Source organism: Hypanus sabinus, chromosome 31, assembly GCF_030144855.1.
Source record: "Hypanus sabinus isolate sHypSab1 chromosome 31, sHypSab1.hap1, whole genome shotgun sequence".
Taxonomy (NCBI): domain Eukaryota; kingdom Metazoa; phylum Chordata; class Chondrichthyes; order Myliobatiformes; family Dasyatidae; genus Hypanus; species Hypanus sabinus.
The window spans coordinates 17,107,458-17,126,134 of record NC_082736.1 but is presented as its reverse complement, the minus strand read 5'-3'; positions in this window follow the sequence as shown (position 1 = coordinate 17,126,134).

Sequence of the window (18,677 nt, the reverse complement as noted above, 5' to 3'; positions counted from 1 at the left end):
ATGAGCAACGTTCAGTTCAGTTCGTGGTATGGAATTGAGTAGTAATGGAGAGAGAGAGAGAGAGAGAGAGAGAGAGAGAGAGAGAGAGAGATTTTGAGTCTTCAGGTGAGCTGATGCTGTCGATCTTCACGATCTTCGATCCTCCGCAATTCTTCAGAAGTCACCGACTGTGACCACACAACAAACGGAACCGTTCATCCGTGGTGGAATTATTAACCCAGGCAGGGGTTGGACACACGAATAACTCTCCGCCGGTCACACCCTCTTCACACTGCGAGAGCCACTGATCGATTCTTCTAATCGGTCCTCCAAAACCCACCTATTCTGTGGGCACAACAAAGCTCATTCCGTGTCCAAAACCATGTGTCTGTAGATCTATCAGCAGACTTCTATTTCTCTCACCGTGCTGAACGCCAGCTGTCCATCAAACAGCTCCTCATTTCCCTCTCTGTAAGAACACAGAAGCTGACAGTGTCCTTCCAGAAGTGTAAACATGCTTGCAGAGAAACCATAACACCATCTCCGAGCAGTCTTCTCCTCTCTCCCTCTCAATAACAAGATGTCTACTGCTGAACAACAACTCCCTCTCTCTTTTCAAAAGCACAGTTCACAGAGGTAATGAGGACACCGTCACACCCACTTCCTTTTAAAAAAACATTTTGAGGAAGGCATTTTTTCTTAGTTTAATGCTAGTTTTAAAAAGTTTGAAACAATACATGTTTAATCATCAGATAACGGAGCGAAAGCGTGTATAATTTCTAACTGAACATCTGGATAAACAATCAGCTATAATGCTGTCGGTACCTTTCGCTTCTTTGCTTTTTAATTCATATTATTGCAATATCAGACTCCAGTTTAATAACATTGTATTCTTATCTTTCGTTTAGTTAGAAACACCAACGGATTGTGATCCGTTTAAATCACAAGTGGTCTCTAGGCAGGGCAAACATAGACCTTAAAATGTTGTTAAGCAAGAATGAGTGATACCAACTCCTTTTCGACAGTGGAATAATTTTTCCGGTGCACATTAAATTTCTTTGATAAATAAGCTAATGGATGTTCCATGTCATGCACACCCTTCTGTAGCAATACTGCCCCAGCAGCGTCATCACTAGCGTCTATTTCTATAGAGAAAGGATTGGAAAAATCAGGTGCTTTGAGCACAGGATGATAACACGGGATGGTTTTCAGAAGATCAAATACCTCCTGGAAAAGGTCATTCCATATATTCGTTCACGCTTCCCAGGAATTTTCTTAGGGGGAGAGAAATATCTGCAAACTTCTTACGAAACTTTCGGTAATACCCAACCATTCCTAAAAATCTTCTTAGACCAAACAGGAGGAAATCTGCAGATGCGAGTAATTCAAATCACAACACACACAAAATGCTGGTGGAACACAGCAGGCCGGGCAGCATCTATAGGGAGAAGCGCTGTCGACGTTTCGAGCCGAGACCCTTCGTCAGGATTAACCGAAAGGAAAGACAGTAAGAGATTTGAAAGTAGTGGTGGGAGGGGGAAATGCGAAATGATAGGAGAAGACCGGAGTGCTTGGGATGAAGCTAAGAGCTGGAAAGGTGATTTGCGAAAGTGATACAGAACTGGAGAAGGGAAAGGACCATGGGACGGGAGGCCCCAGGGGAAAGAAAGGGTGGGGGAGCCCCAGAGGAAGATGGAGAACAGGCAAACAACTAAATATGTCAGGCATGGGGTAAGAAGGGGATGAGCGGAATTAACGGAAGTTAGAGAAGTCAATGTTCAGGCCATCATATTGGCGGCTGCTCAGCCGGTATATAAAGTGTTATTCCTCCAACCTGAGTTTGGATTCATTTTGACAATAGAGGAGGCCATGGATAGTCATATCAGAATGGAACTGGGACGTGGGATTAAAATGTGTGGCCACTGGGAGATCCTGCTTTTTCTGGCGGACCGAGCGTAGGTGTTCAGCGAAACGGTCTCCCAGTCTCCCAGTCTGCGTCGGGTCTCACCAATATATAAAAGGAGACAGCGGGATCACCGGACGCAGTATATCACACCAGCCGACTCACAGGTGAAGTGTCGCCTAACCTGGAAGGACTGTCTGGGGGCCCGGAATGGTGGTGAGGGAGGAAGTGTAAGGGTAGGGGTAGCACTTGTTCCGTTTACAAGGAAAAGGGCCAAGACTGAGATCGGTGGGAAGGGATGGGGTGGGGGGGGGGTACGAGTGGACAAGGGAGTCGCGTAGGGAGCGATTACTGCGAAAAGCAGAAAGAGGCGGGGAGGGAAAATGTGTTTGGTGGTTGGATCGCGTTGGAGGTGGCGGAAGTTACGGAGAATTATACGTTGGATCTGGAGGCTGGTGGAATGGAAGGTAAGGACAAGGAGGGGTGAGAGGGGTGGATGGGGTGAGGGCAGATGACCGGGAAATGGGAGAGATGCGTTTGAGAGCAGAGTTGATTGTGGACGAAGGGAAGCCCCTTTGTTTAAAAAAAGAAAGACATCTCCTTCGTCCTGGAATGAAAAGCCTCATCCTGAGAGCAGATGCGGCGGAGTCGGAGGAATTGAGAGAAGAGGATAGCCTTGTTGCAAGAGACAGGGTGGGAAGAGGAATAGTCCAGGCAGCTGTGAGATTCTGTAGGCTTATAGTAGATATCAGTAGATAGGCCGTCTCCAGAGATGGAGACAGATAGATCAAGAAAGGGGAGGGAGGTGTCGGAAATGGACCAGGTAAATTTGAGGGCAGGGTGAAAGATGGAGGCAAAGTTAATGAAGTCGACGAGCTCAGCATGCGTGTAAGAGGCAGCGCCAATGCAGTCGTCGATGTAGCGAAGGAAAAGAGGGGGATGGATACCGGTATAGACTTGGAACATGGACGACTGCCCCAGCAGCGTCATCACTAGCGTCTGTTTACATAGAGAAAGGTTTGGAAAAATCATGTGCTTTGAGCACAGGATGATAACACAGGATGGTTTTCAGAAGTTCAAACTCACTTTCAGCGTGGTTCCCAGTAAGATTGGCCTTGGAGCGCGTTTCAAACTGTTTTCCTAAGCTGAAATATGCTCTTCCAAAGTATCATTCCAGACCACTAAATCATCGATATAAGCCCCTTTGTTTTCTAAATGTCTAATCAGAGAATTGATCATTCTTTGAAATGCCCCTGGAGCATTTTTCATCCCGAAGAGTAAAACATCATATTCATACAGACCTGAAGGTGTGGCAAACGCTGGGATTTATGTGGTCCTGTCGGTCAAAGGAACACACCAATATCCTTTTAGCCAGTCAAATTTTGTAAGGTACTTTGCCTTTCCCACTTGACCAATTCAGTCATCTACTCTCGGAATAGGATTAGCATCTGCCTTGGTTAGTGCATTGGTTTTCCTGTAGTCAGTACAGGATCTTATGTTACCGTCCGGTTTATGGACAAGAACTCAGTGCGACGCCCAGTCTGAAGTAGACTGCCTAATGATACTGGTTGCTAGCATGCAGCCAATATCCGTTTCAACCCCTTTGCTTTCCTCGAAGTTCATTCTGCAAGGATTTTGTTTAATGGTCTGGGCTGAATTTATAATGACATCATGCACTGCAAAAGTGGACCGTCTCGGAATGTCAGGAAATAATTCTTTATGCTTGCTAATTAATTTTTGCAAATGTTCCCTCTGTGCAGGCTCTGTATGACAGACTTTATCAGTCAAGTCTTTCGAAATAGTGGAATTCTCAAGTCTTGTTGAAACAATATTCATTTCGTCAAAATAATTTTGCACCTCATTATCGAATTCCAAAGCCCATTTGTTTCAGTAACAGTGCTTATTGGTACCGTCTCATAGTCATAATAAGGCTTCAGCATGTTTACGTGTACTAATTGAGTCGCCTTCCTTCTGTCGAGAGTTTCAATAGCGAATAGATTTCTCAGCGAATCAATTTTCTTTACTTTGCGGTATGGTCCATGAAATTGTGCTTGGAGGAGGTTGGTCACAAGGCGAAACAGAACCAGCACTTTATTTCCAAACTCGAACAACTGCTCCCTCCCTGTTTTATCAAATATGGTTTTGCAGACACTTCTTGTCAAGGTCACAAGCCATGTTAAGTCTTTCCCGGAATTTCAAAATGTTATCTAACACACTGACATACACTTTTGGATTAGACCAAAGCTCTCTGAGCAAGGTCAAAGGTCCTTTGGGCCTATGGCCGTAAATGAGCTCAAATGGACTAAACCCCACCGATTTTTGAATGGTGTCTCTTACGGCAAAAAGTAATAAGTGTATCCCTACATCCCAGTCCCTGTCATTCACATAACAGTAAGTTTTAATCATGGTCTTTACAGCGGAATGCAAACGCTCCAAAGCCCTTTGAAACTCCGGGTGGTAAAAAGATGACCCAATTTATTTAGCCCCCAGCTCAGAAATTATTTTGTGGAATGTTCTTGAAGTAAAATTACTACCCTGGTCAGATTGAATTTATTCTGCTAAACCAACCATTGCGAAAAACGTGCTCAGTGCCTTTACCGCAGTCTTGGTTTGGATGTTTCTGAGAGGCACGGCTTCAGAAAACCTGGATGCAGCACACATAATTGTCAAACGGTACTGATGACCAGCTGCAGTCATCAGTTGCAGTCAATCGGCCTACACAATCCACTATGACCCTGGCAGATAGTTCACCAAACGCAGGTAGAGGCCGAAGTGGTGCTGCCGGCAGGGCCTTGTGAGGTTTTCCCACCACCTGGCATGTATGACACCCTCTATAGTAATTGACAATATCTTTCCTAGCATTAGGCCAATAACATACCCTCATTATCCTGTGCACTGTTTATTTTACTCGGAAATGTCCTGCTAAAGGCATCTTATGGGCCAGGTTTAAAATTTCAGCTCTGCAAACTTTTGGAACAACTACCTGATGCACAATAGCCAAATCCTCATTTGCAGGCAGAGTGACTGGTCTCCAATTCCTCATCAACACCCCACCTTTAAGGTAATATCCCACCGACTCATTCTGAATTTCATCCTCAGAGACATCCTCTGTTTTAAAGACACAATTTCAGGATCTTTATTTTGATCTTCTTTAAATTCCTTCCTCGATAAGGACAAGTCTTTTGCATCCTCCTTACTCTCCCCATACCATCTAAGTCCTGTTGGAATAGGGACGGTAGGAAAGTCTCGGATAAATCAACATTGGCATAAGCAGCCTTTTTCGACATTCTTCTAGTTATTGCTTAGGCGGGATACACATCAGCATCTATGGACTGGTCCTCAGCCGCAGCAGGCTTACTCGTTAGCTGAACTGTTGGGCAAACATCCACACCTGCCCTAGCGATAGTTCAGATCGTACCCCTATTCTGACTGGTCTGGATACCAATTCGCATTTCAAAATTATCTCATGCAAGAGCACAGCCTCCGTCCACTTACCAAAACGTTTGATAATATTCACTTCGCCAGTCTCCGTCTCAGCACTAAATTCCAAAACACTCTTTGATATCAGTGACTGAAATGCTCCAGCATCTCCCTAGATTCTCAATGGAACCTGAGTTGATCCCTCCTTCACAGACACAAACCCATTTGAAATAAATTTTCTCGAGTCCTTCTGGAACTCGGTCAGACCCCTCCTTCTTCAGCGGTGTTTTAACGGCATTTGGGGTTTTCTCTTTCTCTTTTCTTTTTTACCCTCTGCATAACAAATCGATTGGTTTCCATTGGTTTCATGCCCAGGCTTCATTGGTTTCATGACCAGGCTTCCCACCAAAGTAACACATGAAAATGAGAACATTTCCTTTTCCTTCCTCCATACTTTTATCACTAGTCCGTGGTTTACTCTTTGGTTTAGCCGGTGGATTATCTCTGTTACCCTTTTCGTGGTCGAAAAAAAAACTAACCTTCTGAGTTAAGGCATACACGTCTGCTAACCTAGCGGACTCTGACAGTGTCGCTGCCTCTCTCTCATCCAAGTACGTCCTCATTTCACCCGAGACGCAGTTTTTAAACTCTTCAATTGACATCAACTTTTTTCAATTTGTCAATATCCTCATCCGCCTCTTCCGAAGCGCACCAATGATCAAAGTACACACGTTTCTCATTGGCAAGCTCCACGTACGTTTGCTTCAAAGTCATCCTCAAATCTCGAAACCTTTGTCTATACGCCTCCAGAATAAACTCATAAGCTTCAAGTATAGCACCTTTCACTATGTCATAATTATATACGTCTGCCACAGACAACGCCGAATACGCTCGTTGGGCCTTCTGCATAAGCAGACTTGTTAACAGAACAGCCCACTGATCTCCGGGTCAATTCTGATTTATGGCCACTTTTACAAAATGTAGGAAGTACCTATCGATTTCTGTTTCCTCAAAGGGAGGCACCAACTTAATTTCTCGACTAACTCGAAGCCTTTCCCCACGGTCTGCCACGCGATCCTCTCAAATGCTTCTTCTCTCTGTTTGCCAGCTTCTTCAGCCACTCATTTAAGTCTCTCTAACTTCATCCGTTCCATTTGTACTTGGACCTCCCCTTTCCCTATAGGAAAGCCATTTAACTCCTCCTCATCATATTTCTTTGCAGAGACATTATATTCAGCTATTTTCCTTTGAATTTCTGCCCTTGTCATACCCTTCAAGAAGCTTCAATTCTTCCACAGCTACCTTCAACTCCTCCTTTTAGCTCCCTTCAAAGCCAAAGGATCTGCCCTTGCCAGAAAGTCCCGATCATCCATTTCTGCTGTTTTTCCACACAACCAAATCCAAAGGGACTGTCCCCAATAAATTCAAACAAATCCCCTTAACCAGTTTGTTCATATCCCAGATGCAGGACCCGAATATGTCACGTACCCCGTGACGTGTTAAATAACAAGCAGAAATAGAAAACACTCTGAAGTATGGTATTGCTGCTAACTAAGTGTATTTATTAGTAACTACGCAATACAGTAATATAAATGCAGATATATTAAACAGGTTAGCAATGATTATCTATATAAAAGTGTGTTAATATATGAAAACCAAACTTCATCAAGCCTAGGAGTGAATAGATGCAGTCTTATGGTGATGAGTAAAGTTCAGTTCACTTCGTGGTATGGACTTGAGTAGTGATAGTGAGAGAGAGATGTTCAGTTCTGCAGGTGAGCTGATGCCGTCGATCTTCCCGTTGTCCTCCGAAATCTATTCGAAGTCACCGTCTGTGACCACAACAAAGGGGACCATGCTTCAGTGGTAGAATTATCAACACAGGCAAGGGTTGGGCACAAGAATAACTCGCCACCGGTCACGCCCTTTCACACTGCGAGAGCCACTGATCAATCCACCTGATCGATCCTCCAAAACCCACATTTTCTGTGGGCACAACAAAGCCCATTCCGTGTCCAAAACCTAGTGTCTGTAGGTCTATCAGCTGACCTATTTATCTCACCGTGCTGCACATCAGCTGTCGAACAAGCAATTACACCCTCCTCTCTCTGTAAATACAAAAGCTGACAGTGTCCTTGAAAAAGTATAAGCATGTTTGCAGAGAAACTATAACACCATCTCCGAGTAACAGGATCTACCTGTAGTTAGTCATCCTTGGGCTACAGGGGTCAGAAAACTGGTTGACTGTCAGGAGAGTGAAGGGAAATGCCCGGATACTGGAGAGCACACCCTCGGCTGCCCCAGTCAGCAACAAGCATATCGTTTCGGATGCTGTTGAGTGGGATGAACTGACAGGCGACGGCCACGGTGACCGGGGCTCAGGCACCGAACTTGGCGCTGTTGTGCAGGTGGGAAGGAGGGAGAAGACGAATGCGGCGGTCATAGGGGATTCCATAATCAGGGGAACAGACAGGAGATTATGTGATCCTGATAGAGGTACCCACATTGTGTGTTGCCTCCCAGATGTCAGGGTATGGGATTACTCTGATCGGGGCCAGAATATTCTGAAGGAAGAGGACGAGCAGCCAGCTGTCTTGGTACATGTTTGTACCAATGACATAGATCGGAAATGGGAGGAGGTCCTGGATAGAGATTTCCGGGAGTTAGGAAGGAAGCTGAGAAGCAGCACCTCCAAGGTTGTAATCTCAAGATTGCTACCTGTGCCACATGCTAGCAAGAACAAAATTGGTAGGATCAGGCAGATGACTGCATTGATGAGAGACTGATGCAGGGTACAGGGCTTCAGATTTTTGGATCATTGGGATCTCTTCAGGGGAAAGTATGACCTGTTCAAAAAGGACGTATTACAAATGAACCCGAAGGGGACCAATATCCTGGTGGGAAAGTTTAATAGAGCTGTTCAGGATTTTTTAAACTAATTTGTCAGGGGATGGGAATCGGAATGATAGAGTGAAGGAGGGGGGAAACAGAAATACATCAAAGATAGTGAGCAGTAAAGATGTTAAGAGGCCTAGGAATGTGATGGGACAAATTTACATCCATTGGGATGAGTTGCTGTGCAATAGAATTGCAGTGCAATCAAAGCAAAAAAGTACCAAATACTGGACATAAGGTGTTATATTTAAATGCACCCAGCACAAGGAATAAGGTGGATCATCTTTTCGTGCAGCTATAGATTGGCAGGTATGATATTGTGGCCATCACTGAGACAGGGCTAAGGGAAGCATGTCTCGGGGAGCTGAACGACTAAGGATGCACGGTGTATCAGAAGGATAGGCAGATATGCAGAGGGAGTGGCTTTGATATATTGATTAGAAAGATGTTAAATCATTAGAAACAGGTGACATAGGATCAGAAGGTACAGAATCTTTATGGGTTGAGCTATGAAATCGCAGGGGAAAAAGGACCCTGATGGCAGTTATCTACAGGCCTCCAAACAGCTGCAGTGATCTGGACTACAAAGTACAACAGGAAATAGAGAAGGCTTGCAGAAACGCAGTTGTATGATAATTCTGGGGGATTTTAGCATACGAGCGTACTGGGAAAATCAGGTCAACAATGGATCTCAAGAGAGAGAATTTGTAGAATGTCTTCGTGGTGGCTTTTTAGAACAGCTTTTTGTTGAGCCCAGTAGGGGATCGGCTGTACTGTATTGGGTATTATGCGATGAGCCAGAGGTGATTAGAGAGATAGAGGTAAAGGAGTCCTCAGGAGGCAGTGATCATAACATGATTGAGTTCACTGAGAAATTTGAGAAAGAGATGCTTCGGTATTTCAGTGGGTAAAGATAATTACAGTGGCGTGAGAGAGGAACTGGCCAAAGTTGATTGAAAAGGGACACTAGTCGAACGACGGCAGAGCAGCAGTGGCTGGAGTTTATGCGAGAAGTGAGGAAGGTGCAAGACAGATATATTCCAAAAATAAGACATTTTTGGATGGAAAAAAATGATGCAACCGTGGCTAACAAGAGAAGTCAAAGCAAAAGTGAAAGCAAAGGACAGGGCATACATGGCAGCAAAATGCAGTGGGAAGACAGAGGATTGGGAAGATTTTAAAAGCTTAAACATGGAAACTAAGAAGGCCATTCACAGGGAAAAAATGAACCATGAAAGGAAATAGGCAAATAATATCAAAGAGGATACTAAAGATTTTCAAGTATATAAAGAGTAAAAGGCAGGTGAGTGTAGAAATAGGACCGATAGAAAATGATGTTTGAGAAATTTTAATGGGAGATAAGGAGATGGCGGTGGAACTGAACAAGTATTTTGCATCAGTCTTCACTGAGGAAAACATCAGCAGTATTCCGAAACCTCAAGGGCGTCAGGCAAGAGAATTGTGCGCAGTCACAATTACGAAAGAGAAAGTACTCTGTTAGCGGAATAGTCCAAGGGTAGGTAAATCTCCCGGACCAGATGGAATGCACCCTTGCGTTCTGAAGGAAGTAGCTGTGGAGATTGCGGAAGCAGTAGCAATGATCTTTCAAAAGTCAATAGATTCCGGCATGGTTCCGGAGGACACGAAGACAGCAAATATCACTCCGCTTTTTAAGAAGCTGGTAAGGAAGCAAAAAGGACATTTTTGACCTTTTTAGCTTGACATCGGTGGCTGGGAAGTTGTTAGGGTAGATTGCCAAGAATGAGCTTACGGAGTACCTGGAGGCATATGACAAGATAAGCAATGCTCAACATGGTTTCCTTAAAGGAAAATCCTACCTGATAAAAAGTTTTGAGGAAATTACAAGAGGGCTAGACTAAAGAGATGCAGTGGATGTTGTGTGTTTGTATTTTAAGAAAGCTTTTGACAAGGTGCCGCACATGAGGCTGTTAAACAAGATAAGAACCCATGGAATTACGGGAATGTTACATACGTGGATAGAGTGTTGTCTGTTTGGCAGGAAACAGAGAGTGGAAATAAAGTGACCCCATTATGGTTGGCTGCCATTTACGAATGGTGTTCCATAGGGGTCCGTGACGTGGCCGCTTCTTTTTCTGCGGAATATCAACGATTTGGTTATGGAATAGATGGCTTTGTGGCTATGTTTGCTGATGATACAAAGATAGGTGGAGGGGCCGGTAGTGCTGAGGAAACAGAGAGTCTGCAGATAAACTTGGTTAGATTGGGGGAATGGTCAAAGAAGTGGCAAATAAAATACAATGTTCGAAAGTTTATGGTCATGCACTTTGGTAGAAGAAATAAACGGGCAGAATATTATTTAAATAGGGAGAGAATTCAAAGCTCTGAGATGCAACGGGAATTGGGAGTCCTTCTGCAGGATACCCTTAAGGTTAACCTCCAGGTTGAGTCGGTGGTGAAGAAGGCGAATGCAATGTTGGCATTTATTTCCAGAGGAATAGAGTATAGGAGCAGGAATGTGATGTTGTGGCTCTATAAGGCACTGCTCAGAAATAATTTGGAGTACTGTGTACAGTTTTTGTCTCCTTATTTAAGAAAGGGTGTGCTGACATCCTGACAAAGAGAAGATTCACTAAAATGATTCCAGGAATGAGAGGCTTAACATATGAGGAATGTTTGACCGCTCTTGGACTGTACTCCTTGGAGTTGGAACGAATGAGGGGAACCTCATAGAAACATTTTGAATGTTGAAAAGCATGGACAGAATAGATCTGACAAAGTTTTTTTTCCCCCATGGTGGGGCAGTCGAGTAGGAGAGGACATGAATTGAGGATTGGAGGGTGCCCATTCAGAAGAGAGTTGCGAGGATTATTTTTTTGGCCAGAGGGTAGTGAATCAAAGGAGTTTGTTGCACAGGCGGCAGTGGAAGTCAAGTCATTAGGTGTATTTAAGACAGAGATTGATAGGCATCTGAGTAGCTAGGGCATTAAATGTTATGGGGAGAAGGCGGGCGAGTGGAACTAAGTGGGAAAATTCATCATCTCATGATAAAATGGCGGAGCAGACTCGATGGTCCGAATGGCCGACTTCTGCTCCTTTGTCTTATGGCCTTATTGTCTTGTATGTCCCATCATAACTGTTTGATTTTGTCTGCCATACTTCCACTGGTGTCCTTCCGTGTCTAATCCTTCACGTACTGATCTTGTGTTCAGATTCCCCACCCCATGCAAAACGAGTTTATACCCTCCTGAGTAGCATTAGCATAACTCCCGGCCACCATATTACTTCCCCTCCATTTCAGGTGCAGCAGGTCCGTCATCGAAAGGTCATCCCTTGCCCGGAAAACGGTTCCAATGATCCAAGCTTGAAACCCAGCCCCCTGCACAAACTCCTCTGTGACTCATTCATTTGCACTATCATCCTATTCCCACATGCACAAGCCCATGGCACAGGGAGTAATCCAGAAATTACTACCCCGAAGGTCCTTCTCTTTATCCTATATCCTAACTCTATATACACAGTCTGTAGAACCTCTTCAACTTTTTTGACAATGACATTGATGCTAATATGCAGCACGACCTTTGGCTGTTCACTCTTCCCTTTGAGAATATCCTGCAGCCGCTCTGATGCACCTGGACCCAAGCATGCGGGAGGCAACACAGCATCCTGGAGTCTCGTTTCCGGCCACAGTATCTCCTGTTTGTACCGCTAACAATCAAGCCCCTGTCACTCACGCTCTGTCTGACTTTACACTTCCCTGCCACAGGGGAACCACCAGGGTTTCTTCATCTCATTTTGATCTTAAAGAAATTAATGGAATCAAGTGCAGATAAAAGTTACCGATGTGTTTGTGGACTCTGTCTGGCTGCTGAAAAGTAAGTGACCATACCGGTTTTCTACCAGAAACCAAAGGCGAGCTGGATGCCGGATTCGCTGGCCGTGAGATAGTCCTTAGTGTACATGGGAGAGAGGAGGAAAGAGGCGATATGAGCCAGGGGAGTTGCCGTGGGTAGGGTCAGGGCCATACCCATGACAAGCAAGTCCTGCAGAGTCTGAGTTCAAGCTTGATCTAGGATGAGGAGCAGCTAGAGCCTGTGCCTGATTCCGGGAGCAGCTCTCAGCGATCCCAGGACCCGTCTGATTGTCTGAGAACCTCGCTGAAAAAGTGCTACGCTCTGCAAGTTGAAGATCACAGTGTACAGACCCAGAGGCCAAGTCTTGGCTGGTTTAAGAGAAGGTGACCGCTGGGGTTTCCTTCCAGTGTCCAAAGGCGATGTGATGATATCGAAGAAAAGAGACAATGTGAGACAGGGGAGCTACAATAGTAAGGATCAGGGTCATATCCACGACAATTATGTTCTTCCCGAGAGAGCCCGAGTTCATGGCCATGGTCTGAATTGCACTGCAAAGACACAGGAATCATTAAGAAATAACTCGGAAAGCAGGTACCACGGGGCTTAATGACAAAACAACATTAAAACATCTGTGCAATTCTGTGCGTGCATGCGTGTGTGTATGTGTGTGTGTGAGAGAGAGAGAGAGAGAGAGAGACAGAATGGTATTCAATTAAGTGTTTCTTCAAACAACCGGAATGAAGAAAGTTACTGAGGTGTATAACCGTATCTCTGGGGACAGATCCTCTTTATAAATCAGGGCCGCTTGGAATGCATCAGCTGTCTGCCGGAGCTGTGAATACAGGAACAACAGAAATTATAGATTCTCACAGTAATGGGGTATCCAGTCATCTGGCGGGTAGAAGCCGTTTACTATCCTCTTATTTCAGCCTTTGGAATTCCCGGTAAGCCGCAGTGTCAGCTGTCGTGGGCGGATGTTGAAGTTTAATACCAATGATGTGATTGATTCTGCCGCTGGTTTAAACTGTCACATTGCACTCCCAGTGTTCCGCATTTCAGGAAAGGAGTGAAAACACCGAGAGTAAAGATGCTGGGATTTGGAACTAAAAACAAACCGCTGCAGGAAATCAGCGATTCCGTAAATTTCTGTGTCAGTGAGCGTTCTTCCAGAGGTTTGTGATTAATAATGGGATGTTCGGCTCTCTGCTTTTGGTCTTGTAGTAGCCACTGCATTTGCAAATATTGTATTTATACAGCCCACGGAGTTTATGCCAATTGATCTCCTGCATTTGAATGTGAGTGATTGTCTACTTAGGAGCCACAACGACTACATCGAATGTAGTAACACTTTGCCAATTGTGAGGAGTTCCTTGTTGTAACATGAAACTGTTGCGGATCTGTACTAAATGTCTGCGATATGACTGAATATAAAGCAGGTGATGGACAACACAGTGATTTCGATGCTGAGTCAATTAACACAACCGTCGCGCTGTTTCATAGTATCAGTACTGTGAAATGTGTTCTATCATATCTACTCCTGACACCGTTACAGGCATGTGACTACGACACAGAGAGTGAATTCCTTTCTTTAAAAAAAAGTTTGAAATCCTCTCCCCTGTTTCCCTGTGATGGATTCAGTGGGAGGCGTCATGTCTGTCTGCGAGGTTGTGTCAGTCTGCGCTGCATCTGTTGGAATCAGTCAATGTTCTGTTGTAAAGTCAGTGAGGTGGCAAATGCTGGAACAGTAAACAAACTCGGGGAATGCTGAAAACACTGAGACCCAGGCCCCTTGTATGGGAAGAGAAACCAGTGAATACTCGTGTTAGGGTCTCTCTGAGAACAGTTCTGAGGAGAAATACTTCAAATGTTTTTCCACCTGTTCTGTTTTGCCTGGATGAGTGTTTCCAGCATTTCCTGTTTTTGTTCCTTCCTTCGGCTGTTCTGTCGCTGACAGGGATCGCCATGGAAGTTGATAATTGTCTAATGGAGGAATTCCGCCATTAGCGTCTGGATTTATTCATTTCATCCGGACAAGACGCGGAAGGAGCCGGGAGGAAATGTTCCATCCAGTATTGACTCTGAGGAGGTAGTTACCCAGTTTTAGCTTTCTACTGCCTCTTCTTATCTCGGTCATCAGTAAGGTATCCGTATTCAGATCAATTTGACTTCATTTTACTGTGTAAACTCCTTCTCTGTCTCCGCCAGCTCTTAGCCCTCTCTCGACCCTCCAACCGCTAAATGTGGTAATAAAGTGGAAATATTACAGGATCCCTCAAACTGCTGCATTGGCTTCTTCTCAGTATTTTCTCATCTTGCTGTTCCCTGTCTCTCTTTCAGCGAACTTGGTGGCGATTGTGATCTTATCCCGGGGAAAGTGCGGTCTCTCCAAATGTGTCACTCGCTACCTGCTGGGAATGGCAGCGGCCGATCTCTTGAACGTTATCTCCGATCCGCTGCTCAGGTTGACTGCTCGCATTTATTTTCCCCTCTCATTCCTGCAAATCACTCCTGTCTGCAGATTCGGTCTGTGGTTGGTTAATGGGAGCATTGCGACCTCAGTCTGGCTGACAGTCGCTTTCACCGGCGATCGATGTGTGGCTATTTGCTGTGAGAAGCTGAAAACAAAATATTGCACCGAGAGGACGGCGGCAGTGGTTATCGGGACAGTGAGTGTGTTGGCCTGTTTGGAGACTGTCCCCTGGGGTTTTATACATAAGCCTAGAGAAATAATTGATGGTGTTCCCTGGGGTTGTGATTACAAACCGAGCTACAGAAACTCTCCCTTATGGGCAGCATTTCAAATGTTTGACCTCATTTTAACCCCGTGTGTCCCATTCTTTGTGATGTTGCTGTTCAATATTCAGACTGTCAGGCGGATTCTAGTGGCCAGTCTAGCACGGAGGAGGCTCCGGGGACAAAAGATTGGAGAGAATGACAAGGACCGGGAGATGGAGAACCGACGCAACTCCATCGTTTTGCTGTTCAGCATAACCGGTAGTTTCATATTGTTGTGGGGAACACTGGTGGCATTTTATATCTACCAGCGGATTTCATTGAGTTATGGATATTCTGTCACCGATCCCCGTTACATCACCCGACACACAGCGGAAATGCTGCAGGTTCTCAGTTCCTGCACCAACACGTGTATTTACGTCCTGACTCAGAGCAAATTCCGAGAGGAACTAAAGAATGCGGTGAAATACCCACTGAGTCTGATTTTGAAACTTATGAAACGTTAGAAATAAATGTAAAGTATTACAATTGAAATGCAGTCATGCTCCCTATTCTATCCCCCCCCCCCCCCAATTGTGGGTAAATTGAAACAATACGATGAAGAGAGTTACAAAACAAACACGAGAAAATCTGCAGATAATCGAAATACAAAACAACACACACCAAATCAGATCCTGGCGAGAAGTCTCGGCCACAAAAGATAAGATCTCGGCCGAAATCTACGACTGTTTCCTCTTTTCCACACACAAGATACTGGAGGAACTCAGCAGTCCAAGCGGCATCTATGGAAAAGAGTAACTTTTCCACGTTTCCGGCCGAGACCCCTCATCACAGACCTGTCATGTCTTCACTCGTTTCCATCTGGTGTGTGTTGCCTTAGAGTTTCAAAACTGTTGTTTCCAGCTGATCCCGATGATATCACTGTCCCCACACTTCCAGAGAACTCACCTTTGCGCCTCTCGTCCCACCCTGTTCAATTGAAGCTTGAGGCGAAGCTGTTACCCCGGTTCCAGGTTCTGAAAAAACTGCCTGATGTTGGGGTATATTTTAGTCTGTATCAACCACTCCCGATCCCGTCATATCGCGTCCTTTCGTTCTGCCTATTTCACTCCTTCCTCTTTACCTATTGTTTCTGTTTCTGTCTGCCACCTTGAACAATCTTCCTCTGCGAGATTTTTACCTTTTTTATAATTGAAGACAATGTGTCGTTCCGTTCACTTCTAGATTTATGGGAGACAGAGAGTTGCAGAAAGTGAGCGCGAGCTGGAGACAACGCGGGGGCTGAGGAAGCGATCGAGAGATCGAATGAGACTTCGCCAGAAAGAGGGCGCGAGGAAGAACAGGATTGTGAGAGCACGGGAGTGAGGGGCAGCACCAGAAGGGGACATTGCCAGGGGAGACAGAGAAAGAGACAGACAGAGACAGTGAGTGGATCAGAGAGACAGAGAGAGAGAGCGCCCGCGAATGGAAAATCGGGAAGGAGTGAGCACGAGGATTAAGGGCGCGAAAGGGAGAGCAAAGAGAACATCTTAAGAGCGAGGGCACCTGGGAGTTGGCGTAAGGCAGAGGCCGCGAGGGAGAGCACGTGAGGCAGATGACGCGAGTGTGAGCGCGAGAGAGAGAGGGCGTGTGGGAGAGACAGAGAAAGGTAGAGTAAGAGAAAGAGAGAAAGAGAGAGAGAGAGAGAGAGAGAGAGAGAGAGAGAGAGACAGACAGACAGACAGACAGACAGAGACAGAGAGTGTAGCTATTGAGACATTGTGAGGGAGACAGGTAAATATATTGAATGATAGTGGAAGGTAGAGAGTGATAGGGATATATAGAGAGACGAGGCGGCATGATACTCTCCGATATGTGTTTCCCCTCCATCACTGAAACGGGCTTTTTTTAGTGGGTGATACGTATTATTTTGAAATATGTGCTGCTGCTACTACTGTAGAAATTTGTTTTTCTATCTGTATTAAAATTGTCCATAGTGAAGAACTTGGAAAGATTTTTTAAAAGTTGTGTTTAAACAGAGCGGTCATTGCATGAGTGAGCCAGAATTCGAGTGGGGATTTGATGCTCTTGATCTATGGAGAGGGGTGTGCAGTAGATATATATATATATATATATATATATATATATATATATATATATATATATATATATATATATATATGTGTGTGTTTTTTTCTTTATTTGTTTCTTGTTAAACATTTACAGCACAGAAGATGCCAGAGAAAATACTAGAATGCTCCTTTTGCTGGATGTGGGAAGAAATGGATGCATCCAATGCCCTTGATGACTAATTGTCAGGACATGGTAGAAGTAATTTAACCCAAGGGGCTCGATGATTGTCAGAAGGGGGAAAGTGAATAGGAAAACAGTGCAGACTATCCCTCTGGCTGTTCCTGTCAAGAACGCGTATACCACTTCGGAATACCGTGGGCCACATGGGCCAGGTCTCTGGCACTGAGTCTGGATTTGTGGTTCAGGAGAGAGGTGGGGAGAAGAGGTGAGCTGTACTGAGAAGGATTCATTGGCTAGGGGAACAGTAAGGAGTTTCTGTGAACGGAATCAAGATTCCCCGGTGGTTGATGACTCCCGGGTACCATGATCAGAGAGATCTCAGATCGAATTAATAGCATTCATAAGTGGGAGGGTTAGAAGCCTGAGGTTGTGATTCACTTCTGTCCCAATGACGTAGTGAGGGTGACTGACGAGGTCCTGCATAGTGGGTTAAGGGAGTGAGCTGCTAAGTAAAGCACAATATCTAAAGGGTTGTGATTTTCAGGATCGCTACCTGTGCTACATGCTAGTAAGGTCGGTAAAAGGAAGATCACACAGGTTAAGGAGGCTCAGGAGTTGGTGCAGGAGGAGAGGCTTCCGATTCCTGGATCACTGTTCTCTCTTCAAGGAAAAGTGGAACCTGTATAGAATGAACGGTTTGCACCTGAACTAGAGAGGGACTAATAAAGGGTTACTCGGGGTGTTTGTGTAAGCTGGAGATTCAAGGGGATGAAAACGAGAGCTCCAGAACAGATAGTACAGTGGCTGTGGGAAAACCCTACGGACAAAGTCAGGAATCAAAAGCTTGAGCAAGATAGGACTAATGTCCTGAGCTGCGCATATTTCGATACAAGGAATATTGTAGGAAAGGCAGTTGAGGTCAGGGCATGGATCAACATGTGGAAATATGACATTAAGCGAGGCTTGACCGCAGGAGAAGCAGGAATGGCAGGTCAATGTTCCAGGGTTCCATTGTTTTAGATGTCTTAGAGCAGAAGGGATTAAAGCGGGAAGGGTGGCAATACTTGTCAGGGAAAATGTCACGGCAGTGCTCAGTCAGGATAGACAGGAGAGCTTGTCTCGTGAGGCGTTATGGGTAGAACAGAGGAATTAAGGGAGGTATGGGATTATATCAGAGACTAACAAAAAGTCAATGGGATTTAGCGGAGAAAACGTGTAGAGACATCACAGACTGTCACAAAAAATAAGGTTGTGATAGTGTGTGGTTTCAACGGTTCAGTAGAGAATGTGACTTCCATACTGTAAAAGGAAAGAGTTCGTCAAATGTGCTCAGGAAAGTTTCCTTAGTAAACGGTACACAGTATTTTAAACTGGACAGAGTTGATACCAGATCTCCAATTAGGCAATGAGAAAGGACAGGTCACAGAAACTTGTCTCAGGGAACACTTTGGATCTTGTGATCATAATGCCTTAGTTTCAAAGTAGTTATGGAAGAGGATAGGTCCCGTCCTTAGGTTGAGATTCTAAATTGGAAAAGTATCAATTGCATGGTACTGTACCAGATGGATCTGGAAAATGTATATTAAAATAGGTTATTTTCTGGCAAATGTGTGATTTTTTAAGTGGGGTGATTTCAAAAGTGAAATTCTGAGAGTTCAGCATTTGTATGTTCCTTTCAGAAT